Source organism: Trachypithecus francoisi, unplaced genomic scaffold (assembly GCF_009764315.1).
Source record: "Trachypithecus francoisi isolate TF-2019V2 unplaced genomic scaffold, Tfra_2.0 Lachesis_group2, whole genome shotgun sequence".
Lineage (NCBI taxonomy): Eukaryota > Metazoa > Chordata > Mammalia > Primates > Cercopithecidae > Trachypithecus > Trachypithecus francoisi.
Genome location: NW_022681465.1, coordinates 77,504,730 through 77,523,034, shown reverse-complemented (window position 1 = coordinate 77,523,034; position 18,305 = coordinate 77,504,730). Strand labels below are relative to the sequence as shown.

The 18,305-nt window shown below is 42.8% G+C and overlaps 1 long non-coding RNA gene across 1 annotated transcript; it reads right to left on the bottom strand.

Moving 5' to 3' along the window:
• Window positions 1–4,126: 4,126 nt before the first annotated feature.
• LOC117065069 lies at window positions 4,127–16,642 on the bottom strand. The gene is made up of 6 exons (XR_004429810.1): window positions 15,065–16,642; window positions 12,491–12,722; window positions 10,984–11,060; window positions 10,762–10,879; window positions 9,647–9,801; window positions 4,127–4,923 (listed from the first exon to the last, which is right to left on the bottom strand). It is a non-coding gene; the product is annotated as an uncharacterized LOC117065069 (long non-coding RNA).
• Between the last annotated feature and the right edge of the window lie 1,663 nt (window positions 16,643–18,305).

Sequence of the window (18,305 nt, the reverse complement as noted above, 5' to 3'; positions counted from 1 at the left end):
TATTGGATCAGGCGGTAATAGGGTGGGGCAGGGGGTGAGAGAATGGATCCAGTTATTGGCAGTTTTTTTTAATTTCAATAAGAAATTGGCATTTTTCAATATTTTGTACACTTCTTAAAGATATGCTTTATTAAATTAAGGGAACTCTCTTTTTCAATTTGCTATGATGATTTTTATATTAATAATAAAACTGAGTTGAATTTTCAAAAAGTTTTTTTTGTATCTTCAGAGATTATCATGTATTTTTTCTACTGCTAATGTGAACAATAACAGACTGATTTTCAAATAACAGACCCAAGTTGAGTTCCTCATAAACTCCATTAGATTATGGTGCATTTTAAAAAGTATATTACTTGATTCAGAATGCTAACATATTATGATTTTGCCCTGTAATTTTGAGAAATATTCCCTGATGAAAAAACTGAGGAGGGGGCACTAGAGTGATGAATGAAATGTGCATATAAATACTTAAATTTGCAAATATTTAAAAAGGCCTTTCTGTGTATGTTGTTGTCCCACTCAGCCAAAGACTTTTCAAATACAGGAAACATGTTTCATTTGCAGCATGTCAACAGTCAAGATTGACCTCAGTCAGTTCTATTTTTGAAAAGACTCTGAAACAAATTTTAGTACAGAGTAAATTTTTGAATATTCCAACAGCAGGGAAAAAGCACTGAGGTATGTGAGGTGAGCAGAGAGACATATTTTATTTGTTTGGCTTTCCCCTCAAAATATTGCTGAAATAAACACTCGTGTGAGATTGCTTTATTAAAGAGTGCTGTCCTTACAAAGTGGGAGTGAGAAGAAAGAGGAGAGGGGCAGGGACGAGTATATTCAATGCTATGCTTCTTAGTTGCTCAATCTTGTATCAAGCATGACCAGAGGTGACTTTACTATCAAACCAATAAAGTTTAACTTTAAGGCAAACTTCCAAAGAGTTTGTAAAACATTTGTCCTAAAACATTTTTGTGATTCTCTCATAAAGAAAATCCCCTACTTCCTGTATGAACACAGATTCCACAAATTTGAACCCACTCTGAACACCACCGATTTGTCGATCTTACGGACAATCTTTTTTTTTTTTTTGAGACGGAGTCTCGCTCTGTCGCCCGGGCTGGAGTGCAGTGGCCGGATCTCAGCTCACTGCACGCTCCGCCTTCCGGGTTTACGCCATTCTCCTGCCTCAGCCTCCCGAGTAGCTGGGACTACAGACGCCCGCCACCTCGCCCGGCTAGCTTTTTGTATTTTTTTTAGTAGAGACGGGGTTTCACCATGTTAGCCAGGATGGTCTCGATCTCCTGACCTCGTGATCCGCCCGTCTCGGCCTCCCAAAGTGCTGGGATTACAGGCTTGAGCCACCGCGCCCAGCCACGGACAATCTTCTGAGAGGCCGTATGAATAACTGCTTCTCAGCACAGTCCACTTAGGAGGAATAAAAGGATGGAATATATCCACTGTTGAAGAGATAACACAGTTCTCACAACAAAAGACCCCAGTGTACCAAATAGAAGAGAGAGGGAATACTAGTATTGAGTTGGCATTAACATGCATGTAAGGTAGCCTGAGAACTACAAAGTTAGGCCTCATCTCATACATTTTCAGCAGAGCAGGGGGAAGCAGGATTAATTCCTTTCTTTCTTCAAATAGAGAACACCTTACAATAGTATCTTGCTATCTGGTGAGAGACTCTCAGCTCATTCTAGGGGTACTTTTAAGAAATGTCTACATAGTATTTGTCCCATGCCTTGGATGAATTGCTACGTTGTACAAACTTGAGATTCAGCTTTACCTTTAGAAGGACTAATCTAAATTCCAACAGCTCAGCTATGGATTAAGACTCACCATATTAAATGTGATGTTTCTGTTGCATTTTTTTTTTTTTTTTTTGAGTTCGAGTCTCGCTCTGTCGCCCAGGCTGGAGTGCAGTGGTGTGATCTTGACTCACTGCAACCTCCACTTCCCATAGTCAAACAATTCTCCCATCTCAGCCTATTGAGTAGCTGGGATTACAGTTGCAGGCCACCATGCCCAGCTAATTTATTTGTATTTTTAGTAGAGATGAGTTTCCATCATGTTTGCCAGGCTGGTCTCAAACTCCTGGCCTCAAGTGATCTGCCCATCTTGGCCTCCCAAAATGCTAGGATTACAGGTTTGAGCAGTGCACCTGGCCCAGATTTTTTTTTCTTTGCTTTGTTCATTGCATTATTCATATCAAAGTGGAGGTATCTCTGATAATTCTGTTTTTACTACACTAGCTAATATAGCATCCTCTTAGTTACCTTTCCATCTAACTTGCATTAGGTTTCTTGATAGCATTTATCACATAAACACTATCTTATTTATTTGTTGTCATGCTTACTGCTTTGTTTTTTTTTTTTTTTTTTTTTTTTGAGACGGAGTCTCGCTCTGTCGCCCAGGCTGGAGTGCAGTGGCCGGATCTCAGCTCACTGAAAGCTCCGCCTCCCTGGTTTACGCCATTCTCTCGCCTCAGCCTCCCGAGTAGCTGGGACTACAGGCGCCCGCCATCTCGCCCGGCTAATTTTTTGTATTTTTTTAGTAGAGACGGGGTTTCACCGTGTTAGCCAGGATGGTCTCGATCTGCTGACCTCGTGATCCGCCCGTCTCGGCCTCCCAAAGTGCTGGGATTACAGGCTTGAGCCACCGCGCCCGGCCTGCTTTGTTTTTTTTTCAGTCCCTGATTGTGTCAGTTTATGGCCAAGTCCATTTCTGCTTCTTGATCACTTATCTCTGGAACTTTGATCACTTTGTAGCACAATATAGACACTTAGTATTTGTTAATGAAGAGACAATGTATTAAAAGACTGGGTGTGGTGGCTCATGCCTGTAATCCCAGCAGTTTGAGAGGCCGAGGGGGCAGGATTACTTGACCCAGGAGTTTGAAACCAGCCTGGGTAACATAGGGAGACTCCATCTCTACAAAAATTTTAAAAATTAGCTGGGTGTGTGGTGTGCACCTGTAGTCTCAGCTACTTGGGAGACTGAGGTGGGAGGATTGTTTCAGCCTAGGAGACTGAGGCCGAAGTGAGCAGTGATGCCACTGCATTGCAGACTGGGTGACAGAGCAAGACCCCATCTCGTAAAAAAACAGCAAAAGCAAAAGAAAAAAAAACAGCAAAAGAAAAAAAAGAGCTGTGTCTTCACAGCTCTATAACTGATTATTAACCACCCTAAAAAAGGATCAAAGTAAAACAATGATTGTGGATGACAAAAGTATTAGAACAGCCATGGTTAAAGACACATTTGACAAGGAAATTTGGTTATCTCTATGGTACATAACAATTTAATATAATAATCATAATTAGTTCTCATAACATATTCTAAGACATATCAGAATCACAGGAATCTCATACAATTTTGGAACACATACTAATAACACATTTATATAAACAGAAGTCAAATAAGGTTACAGATCATTTCATATTTGATAATGATAATTTTATTATACCAAGTAAGCCAAATATGTCTCCTCAGATTTCAGGGGATGTAACGTCAAAAAAATTAGTGAGACTAAAACCCTAAATTTAGATTTAGATTTTGGAAAGTTTGTGAAACATCAAAGCTTGAAAACACAATATCACAAAATAGCATCACAGGTCATTGTAAAATAAGCCATTCATTTAGTCAAAGTGGTAACTCAAATATTTTAAAAACAAAAAGGCAAAAACTTTACTCTTTGAGACTTACTTTCCCAAACAATAAAACCTAATAAAGACAAGATGAAGTCAATTAAATTTTACAGACAAATCTATTAAATTTTAATCATCTTGACCATAAGATATAATTTTTGTAAACCTTCGCATAATCTTTCATAATTTTTAAGTAAGGAATGTGTTAATGCTCCAAGAAAACATTGTTAATCTGACCCACATGCTTGTCTTGAATCAGTGTTCTTTTGATATTAATGTTTAATTTATAGACTGCGCACGGTGGCTCATGCCTGTAAACTCAGCACTTTGGAAGGCCTAGGCAGGAGGATATCTTGAGCTGAGGAGTTCGAGACCAGCTTGGGCAACATGGTGAAATCTTGTCTCTATAAAAATACAAAAATTAGCCAGGCAGGGTGGTGCACCCCCGTGGTCCCTGTTACTTGGGAGGCTGAGGTGCCCGGAGTCTTGCTGGGCAGAGGTTGCAGTTAGCCAGGATAATGCCACTGCACTCCAGCTTGGATGACATAGCTGGACTGTCTCAAAACAACAAACGCAACTTTTTATTTATAGAGAAAAACTCTGAACTAATTTTATCTCTTGAAATGGATCCTTACAAGCTCACACACCCACTTCTTCTGCAATAGTCTCTGGGAATACAGGGGTTGAATAGTTTTAATTTCTGGACCCATGTCTCATGACTGCAGCTTATTCTGATTTTCTTCTTCTCCTAGGTCTGAAGATGAGGCTTCAACTGCTGTCAATGTTTAAAATTTAGCCAGAGTTGGTGACTTTTTTAGATCCAGGAGTCAAAGCCCTTTAACTTAGTAGCACAAGGATTTTAAAAGAAATACAGAAAGTTACATGGATATAACAACTTTAATTTTTACAAATCTTCCCAAAGAAGAAGTGTGGTGTGGAGGTTGGGGAGAAGAGGTTGAGGGAGGAAGCAGGTCACAATTGAACTCTTGACTGTTCCAGGATAGCTGGCATGAGTATGGGGGCCACACAAGAAATAGAAAGTGAGAGGACAGGGCCCAGAATACACTGAGTGCAGGCCTTGCAGTGTCTGGGTCCTCCAGGCCTCTTCTGCAGAACCCCAGGCCTCTGGCACACGGGGAAGAAAGTGCTGCGCTATCGTTTGTGTCCAGGAAAACCAGGAACTCTTGGACTCAGGAGCCACCAGCTTTTGCAATTTTATATTCTTCTGGTCCTGGGTGTTCCACATAGCTTAGGAACCTGGCTGGTGACATTAATTCTAGAAGCAAATTGCATATGAAAACAGAATTAATGACATTAACATCAAATTCTATCATCTCGTGTGAAAGCTATACAGCGTCAAATAGTTTGGCTCAAGGGCATGAAAAGAAAAATTAGTACTAGGCTTATGAAGAGAAAGCTGTTCTGTGGGACGCTGGTTTATAGAAAGTTTATCATTTCCCCAAATCACATTGCTAGTCCTGAGCAGAGACTGGAATTCTGTTCTGCCAGGAGAAAAATGCTTAGGGGTGACTATCTATTAATGAACATTTGGGATGTTAGTGAAGAGCATGCAAGAGCGGGTGCCCAGTTCTCTCTCTCTGTAAAATACACATAAAACTTACCATCTTAACCATTAAGCATACAGTTCATAATGCTTTGCAACCATTGTCATCATCCATCTCCACAACTCTTTGTATCTTCTAAAAGTGAAACTCCGTATTCTTTAAAGAATAACTCCCCACTTTCCTCTCCCTCATCCCTGGAAATCACCATTCTACATTGTGTCTATGATATTCACTATCCCAAGTACACCATGTAAGTGGAATCATACAGTATTTTCTTTTTGTGACTGGGCTTATTTCATTTAGCATAATGTCCCTTAGGTTCACCTGTGATGTAGCGTGTTAGCATTTCCTTCTTTTTAAAGGCCGACTGTCTATATGTACCACGTCTTGCTTATCTTTTCATATGTGAATGGACACTTGAGTTGCTTCCTCATCTTTGCTATTATGCATAATGCTGCTATGAACTTGGGTGTACAAATATCTTCCTGAGACTATGCTTTTAATTCTTTTGAGTATATGTCCAAAAGTGAAATTGCTGGGTCATATGGTAATTCTATTTTTAATTTGTTGAGGAACTTTCTGTTTTCTACATTGGCTGTACCAATTTACATGCCTACAACAGTGCAGGCATAGGGGTTCCAAACTCCTTAGATCCTTGCCAACTCTTGTTATCTTTTTTTTTTTTTGTGGTAGCCATCCTAGTGGATGTGCAGTGGTACCTGTATCTCATTGTAGTTTTGATTTGCATTTCCCTAAGAATTAGTGATGCTGAACATTTTTTTTCTATGTGCTTATTGGCCATTTGTATGTCTTCTTTGGAGAAATGTCTGTTTAAGTCCTCTGCCCATTTTTGAAATGGGTTGTTTGTTTTTTGATCATGAGTTTTAGAAAGTGTTAATTTATTCTGGATGTCAATACTTCATCAGACATATGTTTAAAAATATTTTTCCCTATTGTAGAATTGTATTCAAACTCTATCAGTGGTTATTGGCAAGCAGTCTATTATCAGTGCATTCAGGGCTATTCATTCTCTGTCTATTCCCTCATCACACCCCATTGATCAGTTATTATTTCAGAAACCAGAAAGTTAAAGGCAAGGGAAAAAGTACACAAGGGAATTTCTGGCAATTTTTCATGTTTAATGATTTTTCTCTTTCCCCCCACTTTTTTTTTTTCTCTAACATTAGGGTCTTAGGCCTGCCAAAAGAACATTTTTCTCTCTCTCTCTCATTCTCTCTCTCTCTCTTTTTTTTTTTTTTTGATGGAGTCTTGCTCTGTCAGCAGGCTGGAGTGCAGTGGCACCATCTCAGCTCACTGCAACCTCCACCTCCCTGGTTCAAGTGATTCTCCTGCCTTAGCCTCCGGAGTAGCTGGGATTACAGGTGCACGCCACTAGGCCAAGCTAATTTTTGTATTTCAAGATGGTCTCGATCTCTTGACCTCATGATCCACCTGCCTTGGCCTCCCAAAGTACTGGGATTACAGGCATGAGCCGCCGTGCCTGGCCGAACATTTCTCTCTTAAATGTATTTTTCTGACGTCCTTCTTCCTGTCTGTTGTCCTATCTCCCAGACCTTAGAATGAGATCTTAGGTAAGGAGGTCTTACTAATTAACTGCACTGTTATTGCTTTTTTTTTTTTTTCTTTTGAAAACTAGGTCAGACAAAATTCGAGCTATTTAGAGAGAAGTACCACAGTTTCTCTCACCCCTACTTCACAAGTTGGTAACAACTATGAGCCTACAAGTTGGTGACAACTATGAGAACAACGATCAAACCAGAAAATCAATGTATTTAAATAAAAACACATCAGTGCCTACAGCATGCAACAAAATAATTAGTCCCTCAGGTGGTCCCTGTTTCATAAGCAAACACGAACTGGAGATATCAGAATTGAGGCTGAAATAGCAGAAATATCATCCTGTGATTAAACATGTGAACACTAGCAATGCTCTTACAATCTACTATGAAATGACGGATGATTATTTTCTGGATATGATATAGCCTCAGAACAGCGAGGGAGGCACAGAGAATGTTGGTAACAGGAAAAGATGGAAAGGGTGCAGTGGATATCTTAGTTAATAAAGAGGTAGGGTGAAAGGGGTTTAGAAAGTAGATTCCAGAGAAGGAAGTCTGAGCTTTCACGCACCATGGAACTAATACTAGGTAAAACATAGCCCCCAGAATTTCTGGAAAGGAGTAATTAGGATAAAATCCTACTTAATATTTATTATTTTACATGGTGCTAGGCTATGCTTATACCCATTAACCTCACTGATATAATGAGTACTGCAATTATATCTGGCTTTACTAATAATGGAAATGAAACACAAGGATTAAACTAACTTCTGAAAGTCAAAGAGGTGAGAAGAGATCCACAGCAGGATCATGCCAGAATCCTAACACTTAAACCACTAGCCTATAACACAGGCCAGGTGTTTGATTTACCATGTCTGATTTCACCTTTGTCCCAGAACTCAATCCCACTCCCATTCCAAGACTGGGATCCCCAGACCACAGAGGCATCTGTGACTTCCTTGGACTTCCAGGACACACTGGATAGGAGGCTTAACCTTGTGTGTGTTTTTTTTGGAGTCGGGGTGGGGGCATTGGGAAAGGGAGGAGGGTTTCAGTAAACACGGGTGGTGATGACAGAACAATCTGAAGATGCTAGGAGAGACCCTAAGCACACTCTAATAGAAAATGCCTTAGGCCTGACGAAAGAACATTTTTCTCTTAAATGTATTTTTCTGACATCTTTCTTCCTGTCTGTTGTCCTATCTCCCAACCTTAGAATGAGATTTTAGGGAAGGAGGTCTTGCTAATTAACTGCCCTTTTATTGCTCATTTTTTTTGCTTTTGAAAAGTAGGCCAGACAGGGCCGGGGGCCGTGGCTAACGCCTGTAATCCCAGCACTTTGGGAGGCTGAGGTGGGTGGATCGCCTGAGGTCAGGAGTTCGAGACCAGCCTGAACAAATGGATAAATCCCGTGTCTACTAAAAATACAAAATTAGCCAGGCGTGGTGGTGCATGACTGTAATCCCAGCTACTCGGGAGGCTGAGGCAGGAGGATCTCTTGAACTGGGGAGGTGGAGGTTGCAGTGAGCTGAGTTTGCACCACTGCACTCCAGCCTGGGCAACAAAGAAACACCATTAAAAAAAGAAAGAAAGAAAGAAAGAAAGAAAGAAAGAAAGAAAGAAAGAAAGAAAGAAAGAAAGAAAAAGAAAACCAGGTCAGATAAAATTTGAGCTCTTTAGAGAGAAGAACCACAGTTTCCCTCACCCCTAGTACACAAATTGTGACAACTATGAGCCCACCCTGATTAAAGGAAAAGGTATAATTTGACAACTCTGGAGAAACATAGATAGCACTGGTTACTGCATAGAATCAGTAAATATGCTGACTCTAACTTGAAGCACTGTTTTGCACTATCAGTAGAACTAACTCTCTAGAGGTTCAGTTTCTCCAGAGGATGATATGGTACTCTCAGCAATGATAACTTTACTTCTAGGAACTTATGCTGCAGTGCAGTCCTTATGCATTAGTGGTTATGGATTATATGACACAATATAGTCTATAAACTGGATGCTACTTTTAAAAGAAGACAATATTTTCCAATAAAGAGGAGGAAATGTCCAAAAACAGTAATAACTGACAAGTTATTTCTCCCTCTATATAATTTCTTTGAAGGAAAGTAATATTCATGTTTGCATTTGCATAAAAACAAAAATATACTCCAAAATATATAAATAGTAGTAACTTATCATTTGGGAGATTGGGAAAAGGAAGGTGTAAGTTCTGATTTCACTTTATGCCTTACTGTCTCATTTCATTTTTAAAGTAATATGTATTATTTTGATAGTAAAAATGTTTAGGAATAATTTAAAAGTAATACAAGAATTTTAATGCTAGTCACTTTAAAAAATTACACTAGGTATTGTTTATGGAAAAAATACTAGATGATAGCTACTCTACGAAGAGTTTTATTTATACTATCCCATTTGGTTAGGTGCCATTATTTTGTCCATACCATAGGTAAGGACGTGTAGTTTACATAATTTAAGTAATTAGTCAGCATGAAGGTAGGCTCAGCAAGTCTTTATCTGGGTAATCTGGTTTCCCACTGGGAAACCCCACACCTCTGTGTTATCACCACCTGGCACTGTGCACTCTTTCTCTCTATACTTACCCCATTTCTATCAAACATCATCTAGGTATTAATAAGACTAATTTGTTTGCAAAATAAATTTTGTCTCTTTAAACTTGGCCTAATTATTTACACAAGTGCAACAGGAATACTGATTTACCACATAGGCTCTCTTTAAGTTAGCTTACCTGGACATTTTCATAAGGAATCTCAAATTAGACTTTTTAAAGTATCCAGATGCTAGGAAACCAAACTAGGATCTTGCTATCATACTTTGCCTGCAACACCTAGAAATTTGGATGAATTCTCCTTTTCTTAAGGTCCTCTAGATATCCTAATGTTCCTGGGCCTGTCAGGAAGCGACATTTCTTACTCACCTGTGAAGAAAGGAACCCTTTCAAGCCAGGACAGTTTTTCATGTCTGAGTGTGCTATTTCTGTTCCTAAAAACCATGAAAGAAAAAAACAGTGATATTACATTCAACAGGGTAACTCTAAATCCTTGTTCTACCAGTGGAAATATAATATCTCTAGGGATTAAGCCTGATCTCCAGAATTTTCCCAAGACCATAGGAAAATAGCATACAGATATTTTTGAAAAGCACCTGCAAGATGAGCTGAGGGTCTCTCAGTATACAGGAAACTGTCACAAGGTGTGCCTTTTTTTCTTTTGAAGCAGTAAAAGAAGTTCTCATAATTCCCAAGGCTTTGCGCAAAACATAAGAGATATGGCCCAGCTTTGTAGCTGTTGTCATGCTACCTTACATGCATGTAAATCTGTTAAGGCTAACTCAATATTAGTGTTCTCTCTCTATTGGGTACTCAGGGGCCTTTTTGTTGTCAGGATTGTTTTATTTCTCCCACAGTGGATATATTATTCTCCTTTCTTTCCTTCTAAATGGATTATTCTTAGAAGCAGTCATAGATAGGGCTTCTCAGAAGTTGGTTCCATGTGGTCAAGCAAACAGTTGTGTTCAGGGTAGGTTCAGTTCCTAGAACCTAATGTTCATACAAGTAGTAGGGGATTCTCTTTTTAAAAAAGACGGTTGGGTGCAGTGGCTCACGCCTGTAATCCCAGCACTTTGGGAGGCCAAGGCAGGTGGATCACCTGAGGTCAGGAGTTCAAAACCAGCCTGACTAACATGGCAAAACTGTCTCTACTAAAAACATAAAAATTAGCCAGGCATGGTGGTGGGCACTGTAATCCCAGCTACTGGGAGGCTGAGGGACAAGAATCACTCGAATCTGGGAGGTGGAGGTTGCAGTGAGTCAGGATCACGCCACTGCACTCCAGCCTGGGCAACAGAGTGAGACTCCAACTCAAAAAAAAAAAAAAGAATAAAAAATTCTAGTACAAAATTACAGACCTGTTCGAAGGACTCCTAAAAGGTAAGCTTTCTTACCTGCATGGTAAATTTGCCTGTGGCCTTGCATGATATCCCATACGGGCCAATGAGGTAGCACAGCATTGAATCGCCCCTTACTCCTTCCTGTTCCACTTCCTCTCTTAACTTCCACTTTCTCAAAAAAAAAAAATATTTAAATTAAAAAGTCTCATATAAGTTTTCACTTTAGCTAATGCTGCCTGGGGAAGCTAGACCAAAAAAATATGCTGCTCTGCTTACCTTATATGCTTTGACTTTTTCCTCTGCCATTTGAATCCCCAATAATTCAATCTGTATTGAAAAGATAATGAGGATGCCTACAAACGTGGAATAATTCAGATTAATATTGACCTTTAATAGCCTGAATGAGACCTCTTGCCAGAAATTTAAAAGTCCGCCTGAGTGGGGCAGAAAAGTACATTAAAAGACCTTTTTAAGTATCAAGCAAGTATGAATATTTATAAGCCCATTTTGTTTATTACTCTTGTCAATTTCCCATTTTTGGTCAGCCAATGTCTCTCAAGATCACAGATGTTAAAAATTATAAGTAGTGTATTAGCATACTGAATCCAGCAATATATATATATTAAAAGCACATCATGATATAGTAGGATTTACTCCAGGAACTCACATTTGAAAATCAGTCAATATTATTCACCGCATTAACTGTAAAAATAAATAAAACTGCATGATAGTATCAGTAGATGTAGAAAACCTTTTTAAAATTAACCTCTTTTCATTATTAAAACAAAAAATATCTTAACAAATAGAAAAAGTGGATTCCCTTATTTATTTAAAAGTATATCTAGGCCGGGCGCGGTGGCTCAAGCCTGTAATCCCAGCACTTTGGGAGGCTGAGACGGGCGGATCACGAGGTCAGGAGATCGAGACCATCCTGGCTAACATGGTGAAACCCCGTCTCTAGTAAAATACAAAAAAACTAGCCGGGCGACGTGGCGGGCGCCTGTAGTCCCAGCTACTCGGGAGGCTGAGGCAGGAGAATGGCGTGAACCCCGGAGGCGGAGCTTGCAGTGAGCCGAGATCCGGCCACTGCACTCCAGCCTGGGCGGCAGAGCGAGACTACGTCTCAAAAAAAAAAAAAAAAAAAAAAAAAAGTATATCTATAAGAGATGTACACTTAATATTCCACTTTGAAAGAAATAAAAATGTCTTACTCCAAAATATATTTCTTTGACATATTTTGAGATGGCTGTCAGAGGCAGCAAAAGAAGTAGCCTTGCAATGCCATTGTGTGTGGGAAAAATTTGCATCTGTAGAAAATCTGCCTTGATATATACAGGCCTTCTCTTTTCCAGATGTAGGAAGGATTAATGAGAGTCTGACACATTTAAAGGTCTTAAGGAAACAATTCTCTGAGGGATGCTGTGAGATTTCATGCACATAACAAGACTACCATTGCTAGCAGAACTCATCTTCTCTCCCTCCTATGACCAGTTCTGCCATGATCCACTTCTTTCTGTAAACTCAAGCTGGTATACAAGCTCCTGCACCTCACTGGGGGGTTGGGTAATCATACATTTTGTATGTGTTTTCCCCTGTTAATCTTCTGTTTTTGTGAGTTGATTTTACAACAAACTTTCGGAGTGCTAAGAGAAAGATTTCCCTTCACCCCTAGAAATTCGATGTTGTAATCAGGAATCCAAAGTTTGGCTCTTTTGGAAGTCCACAGTTAAGGAAAACCAGATCCTTAAGCTGATCAGCCAGCCTAAGGATAAGAATTTCTTACCAGTCAGATTCCAGGCCCCTGTCTGTGGAATTTGGTCAAGTAGACAGTAAATATCACTCTTTGTTCATTTTTCCTGTCCAAAATCTTGACTGATGGGAGAAAAGGATTTGTGTGACCAGTGCTGGTGTATTGACTCTGGTGTACTTTCTGGTACTTTGTGGTATGAATCATATTGTTTCATCTATTTCCTCCTAGAGTAGTCTTTTCTTTGTCTTTCTCTTTTTGTGTTGTTCTGTCATAAAGAGGTGTACAGGTTGAGGTTTTTCTCTCATCTCGTTTTGTTTTGTTTTGTTTGAAATGGAGTATCGCTCTGTTGCCCAGCCTGGAGTGCAGTGGTGCGATCTTGGCTCACTGCAACCTCCTCCTCCTGGGTTTAAGCAATTCTCCCACCTCAGCCTCTCAAGCAGCTGAGATTACAGCTGCGTGCCACCATGCCTGGCTCATTTTTGTATTTTTAGTAGAAACGGGGTTTCACCATGTTGGCCAGGCTGGTCTCGAACTCCTGACCTCAAGTGATCTGCCCACCTTGGCCTCTCAAAGTGCTGGGATTACAGGCGTGAGTGTTTTGTCTTGTTTTTTAAGAGACAGCGTCTTACTCTATCACCCAGGCTGGAATGCAGTGGTACAATCACAGTTCACTGTAACTTCAAACTCCTGGGCTCAAGTCATCCTCCTGCCTTAGCCTCCCCAGTAGCTAAGACTACAGGCACATGTCACCATGCCCAGCTAATCTTTTAAAAATATTTCTGTAGAGATGGGTCTCTCTACCTGCCCAGGCTGCTCATGAACTCCTGGCCTCTCAAAGCACTGGATTACAGGTGTGAGCCACCATACTCAGCCTGAAATAATCAATATGCCAGAGGTATATTGGCATATTGGGGTGGTGTATTCTGGTCTCTTACAGTCGTATTTTGAAGGAGTGTGTCCAGAATAATCAACTCAGAATTTAGGTTGGTATCTTGAACTGGAGTATTAGGGAGAAGAGACACAGTAAAATCACACACACACACACGCACACACACACACCCCCATATTAGAAGACGGGCCTTAAATTCACACTAAAAGTTGATTTAACACTGAATGGTAAAATTACATTTATCTATTCAGCCACAGGCAGAGCTGTACAAACTCAAACTTCCCTAAGTGAGGGTGTACATCTACAAAATGGAACCGAGAAGCAAGCCCAGTACAAAGCATGTGCTCACCGCAGTTTTCAGTTGAGAATGAAATCAGATAAAGCACAAAATACAGTTGGCACAGTGTCTCACAAATAATGATTTTTGTGCCATGAACCACTCAATATGTGAGGAGAAGTAAAAGATGAGGCAAGAAGCTGAAAGTATTTATGATAAATTGCACCTTAGAAAAAACCAGAGGAGTGAGGAACATGATTTTGCCACTTGCCCAACCATTTCAATGTATTGAACTACATCATGAAAAAACAAATATGATCATATAGAACCCAGTAGTTCAAGACCAGACTGGCCAAAATGGCAAAACCCCCTCTCTACTAAAAATACAAAAAAATTGCTGGCCGTTGTGGCTGGTGCCTGTAATCCCAGCTACTTGGGAGGCTGAGGCATCAGAATAGTTTGAACTCAGGAGGCAGAGGTTGCAGTGAGCTGAGATCGTACCACTGTACTCCAGCCCGGGCAACAGAGCCAGACCCTGTCTCTAAATAAATAAATTAAAAAAAATCACAACTCCAATCTCCATGCTATTTCTAAGAGGTAAATAAATAAAATGGCATTTAAGTTTTAAAATAAAGGAGCGGATACCTGAATTTAATCAATTCTAGGGTAAATATTTTTCTCACTTTAGTGTCTCTGAAACAGGTATGTATTTTTACATGGGTGGCCTCCTACTATTATGATACTTTAATTTGCAGCATTTTCCCCTGTTAATGGTGTAGGTAATAATGTCTCTGGTGACCCCTTCTTAAAGAGTTCCTAATCCTGGCTTTATTTTTATTTCATTTTATTTTTTGAGACAAAGTCTCACTCTGTCGCCCAGGCTGGAGTGCAGTGGTGCCCTCAAGGATCATCTTTCATTGCAGCCTAGACCTCCTGGGCTCAAGAGATCCTCCCACCACAGCCTTCCGGGTAGCTGGGACTACAGGAACCCACGATCACATCTGGCTAATTTAAAAAAAATTTTTGTAGTGGCAGGGTCTTGCTATGAGCTTCGGGTGGTCCTGAACGCCTGGGTTAAAGTGATCCTCCCGCCTGGGCCTCCCAAAGTGCTGGGATTACTGGAGTGAACTATGGCTCCCGCTCAGCTTTTCCATTAAAATGCTCTGCTGGGGGAAATGAGGAGTGCGAAGCAGTGGGTGGGGCTTTTCTTTTACAAAGGCTCTGCCTGGGCTCTTACTTCTGGTGAAGTGCTTGCAACTTTTTAGGTGGAAACGATGCTATTTTTCCTTTATTCTCCCGTCCCTAAGACCAGGAGGCAATTGGAGGATCCTCAAATACCAGGGAGAAACCAGCTAGCAGAAGCAGTATGGTGGGAGGGGAAGACCAAGGCAAATGCCTTGGGAGTGAATGAGAATTGCGACTTCAAATTGGGTCTACTGACCTGTGAAGGCCCTTTTCTATGCTCCTCTGGATCTGTCCTCTGCCCAGGTTCATCTAGAAAAGGATGGAATTGGTTGCATGGTATCTTCTGGGTGTGGTTGGGGGATGATGTGGGAACGCTCCCGGTAGGGTCTGTAGGTCTCTCCTGAGGATTTCATGGGATGTGTAGATTTTTGGGGAAATGTGAAAGCTTAGAGGAAAGGGACGTTTTTCTTCCGGGCAGAGGCAGTTCCATATCTCCTATGGGAAAGGAGTTTTTAGCCGCACTCTGACTGAAAAGTGGGAAACAGAGAATTCAAGCGCTTGAACATTCGCCTGCTTTGCATTTCCCGAAAGACAGAGAAAACGTCAGTGATTCATTCCACAGATCAAGGGTGTAGGAAAGTGGACAGCAGTTTGAGATGTTCACTGGGCTTGGAGAGGGAGCGGACCTCTGCCATCAATGCCACTTCCTGTGCTGGAGTCTTGCAGTCCATTTTTCTCTCCTACTCTCTTCCATCTACAATCCCCAAATATCAAGGATATCTGACAGTTAATCATCAGAATAACCGAGCAGTTCCCACAGAATTACATTCCGCCAGAGAGGTACGGGACCGAGAGAGTCTGGGGTCAGGCCTGAAGTCGCGGTCAAAAAACGCTGTGCCTTTCATTATTCTCGGAAACCTAGGCCGAGTTTCCAGTTTGGAAGGGAAGCAGTTGTCCGCCCCTCCTGTAGGATCCTGAGAACCCTGGACTGGGAGGAAACTCTGGGACCGAGGGGTGGCCTGGGAAAGCCCCGCCCCCACGGAGTTTGGAAGGGCTGTTTCCTGCGTAGGAAGCTGTTGGAGATCAGAATGGATTTTACTTTGTTCCAGCAACCAGCCCCATTCGCTTGGTTCTGGGCCCCTAAACCGCCTCCTCTTCTCAGGCACTATGCACTGGGTTGAATGCAGGAACGATACAGATTTCCCGCCCAGAACGGAGACTCACGTCTGTGATTCTAGCACTTTGGGAGGCCCTGGTGGGCCGATTGCTTGAGCTCAGGAGTTCGAGAACAGACTAGGCAACAAAACGAGACCCTGTCTCTATGAAAACTACAAAAAATTAGTCGGGTGTGGTGTCGCGCACCTGTGGTCCCAGCTGCTCCACCGGCTGAGGCGGGAGGATAGCTGGAGCCCAAGAAGGCGAGGCCGCACTGAGTCGTGATCACGCCACTGTAGCAGCCTGGGCAACAAAGCACGAGAAAGAAAAGAAAAGAAAAGAGAAAAGAAAAGGAAAGGAAAGGAAGAAGAAAAAAAGGAAAGAGAAAGAAATGAAAGAAGAAAGAAAGAAAGAGAAAGAGAGAGAGAAAGGAAAATACAACAGACTTCCCTAAGCCCGAGAAAACAGCCTTGGGAATCTAGAGTGGGTAGAGGCCGCAGGGCTTTGGCAGCACGGAAAGCACAGTGGGTCCATCGCTGCACCGCTCCTTTCCCGGTGCCGGCGGTTTCTTTCTTTCGTTCTTTATTTTTTTTGAGACGGAGCTCACTCTGTCTCCCAGGCTTGAGTGCAATGGCGCGATCTTGGCTCACTGCAACCTCTGCCTCCTGAATTCAATCCTCCTGGATTCTTCTGCCTCAGCCTCTGGAGTAGCTGGGATTACAAGTGCCTGCCACCACGCCCGGCTAATCTTTTGTATTTTAGTGAGATAGTGTTTCACCTTGTTGGCCAGGCTAGTCTCCTGACCTCAAGTGATGCGCCCACCTCGGCCTCCCAAACTGCAAGGATTACAGGCGTTAGCCGCTGCGGTCGGACGTGGCGCCAGCGGTTTCTCACTGCCATTGCTGCTCCTTTGTCGGCGACAGCGGATGCTCTCCGGCGTCAACATTCTTTGCGCCAAAAGTTGTTTTTTGCAACAGCACAGGCATTTGCTGCGGGCAAGTGCTTATGATCCCAGCGCCGCTGGTCCCCTCTTCCACAAGTACGTGAGTATCCCCTGCCCCACAATCTAATCGGTGTATGGAGCCAGAGGTTTCCCTGCGGCACTCTCGCCCGTAGCGTCCCGCGAAGCCGGGGAATCCGCTGGCAGCAAGGTTGGTTTCACTGAGTCCGGAGTTTCTCGGCACCCGCACTGCTCTGCGCTCTGTGCTGGCCCAGGTGGGTCTCAGCACCACTATGTGCGGGGTAAAGGCATTTTTGTCTGTTGTGGGTAGGAGAGCTGTTATGGGAGGACTAAAAGTTTCTAGTAGAGCCCAACTGGCGGTTTCTTGATCGTATAACCACTAGTTTCGCGGAGCTGGATGTACTTCAGTGGTAGTGTATGTTTCTCTGTGGCATCCCCACAGCTTCCGTCCAAACTGCGGTGTTTCGCTGGCACCACTGCCACGTAGGTCAAGTTCTTCAGTGGCTGCGCTGTTCCCTGCACCGAAGTCACCTGTTTCTGATCTGCGCTTTCTCCCGGATGGCCGACCAGTTTTCTGCTGGTTGTGCTAGACATAGTTTCCTGGTCTCCGTGCGCCGCTTTCTCCATCCAAGACCCTCTAGTGTCGGTGTCACGGTCGCAGCACCCGGGGTTTCCATTGGCTCTTTTGCCAGTGGCGCGGAGTCGGCGATTTTTCTGTCACAGCACTTGTCGTACGGAGTTTCTCGGTGGCCGAACCTCTCTTTTTTCTCAGAGTCGATGGTTTCTTGGTGACGGCGCGAATCTTGTCCTTGACAACCCCGCCGGCTGGCGTCACTCGCAGGCTCCCTGCATCGCCATTTCGCCGGACGAGGTCTCTTGGTCGCCGCGCAGCTCGTTGGTCTGCCCCTCCATTTTCTCAGTGGCCGCAGCACCCAGGTTGCCGATCTAAGGGATTCGGAGTCGCAGCTGCCCCAGTTGCGCGGAGCCTGGCGTTACCCGGCGGAGGCGGCGCTGGGCTGGCGGAGCCCACCCCTCCTCGGAGCCGGCGGCAGGGGAGCTGCCGGGGCGCCGTCTCTTCCCAGCGCCGCCGCACGGACTCCGGCTCAGTCTCCAGAACCCAGTCCTGTGGCTGCGCCGCTCGGGTTTCTGTGACAGGACCCCACGGTTTCCGGAGTCGTTGGCTTCTTGGTCCTAGCAAGTTTCGATTTCGCGGGGCCTGCGATTTCTGTCCCTTGTTCAAGTCGTGCAATAGTCACAATGTGATTTCTCAGCCCAAGCAAGTTCCGACTTAGGACAAACACCATTCTGGCCCTGGCTGCGATTTCTAGGTAGTAGGAAGTTACTGTTTGGTGGTAATGAGGCTGAGTCATCCTGTGACTCA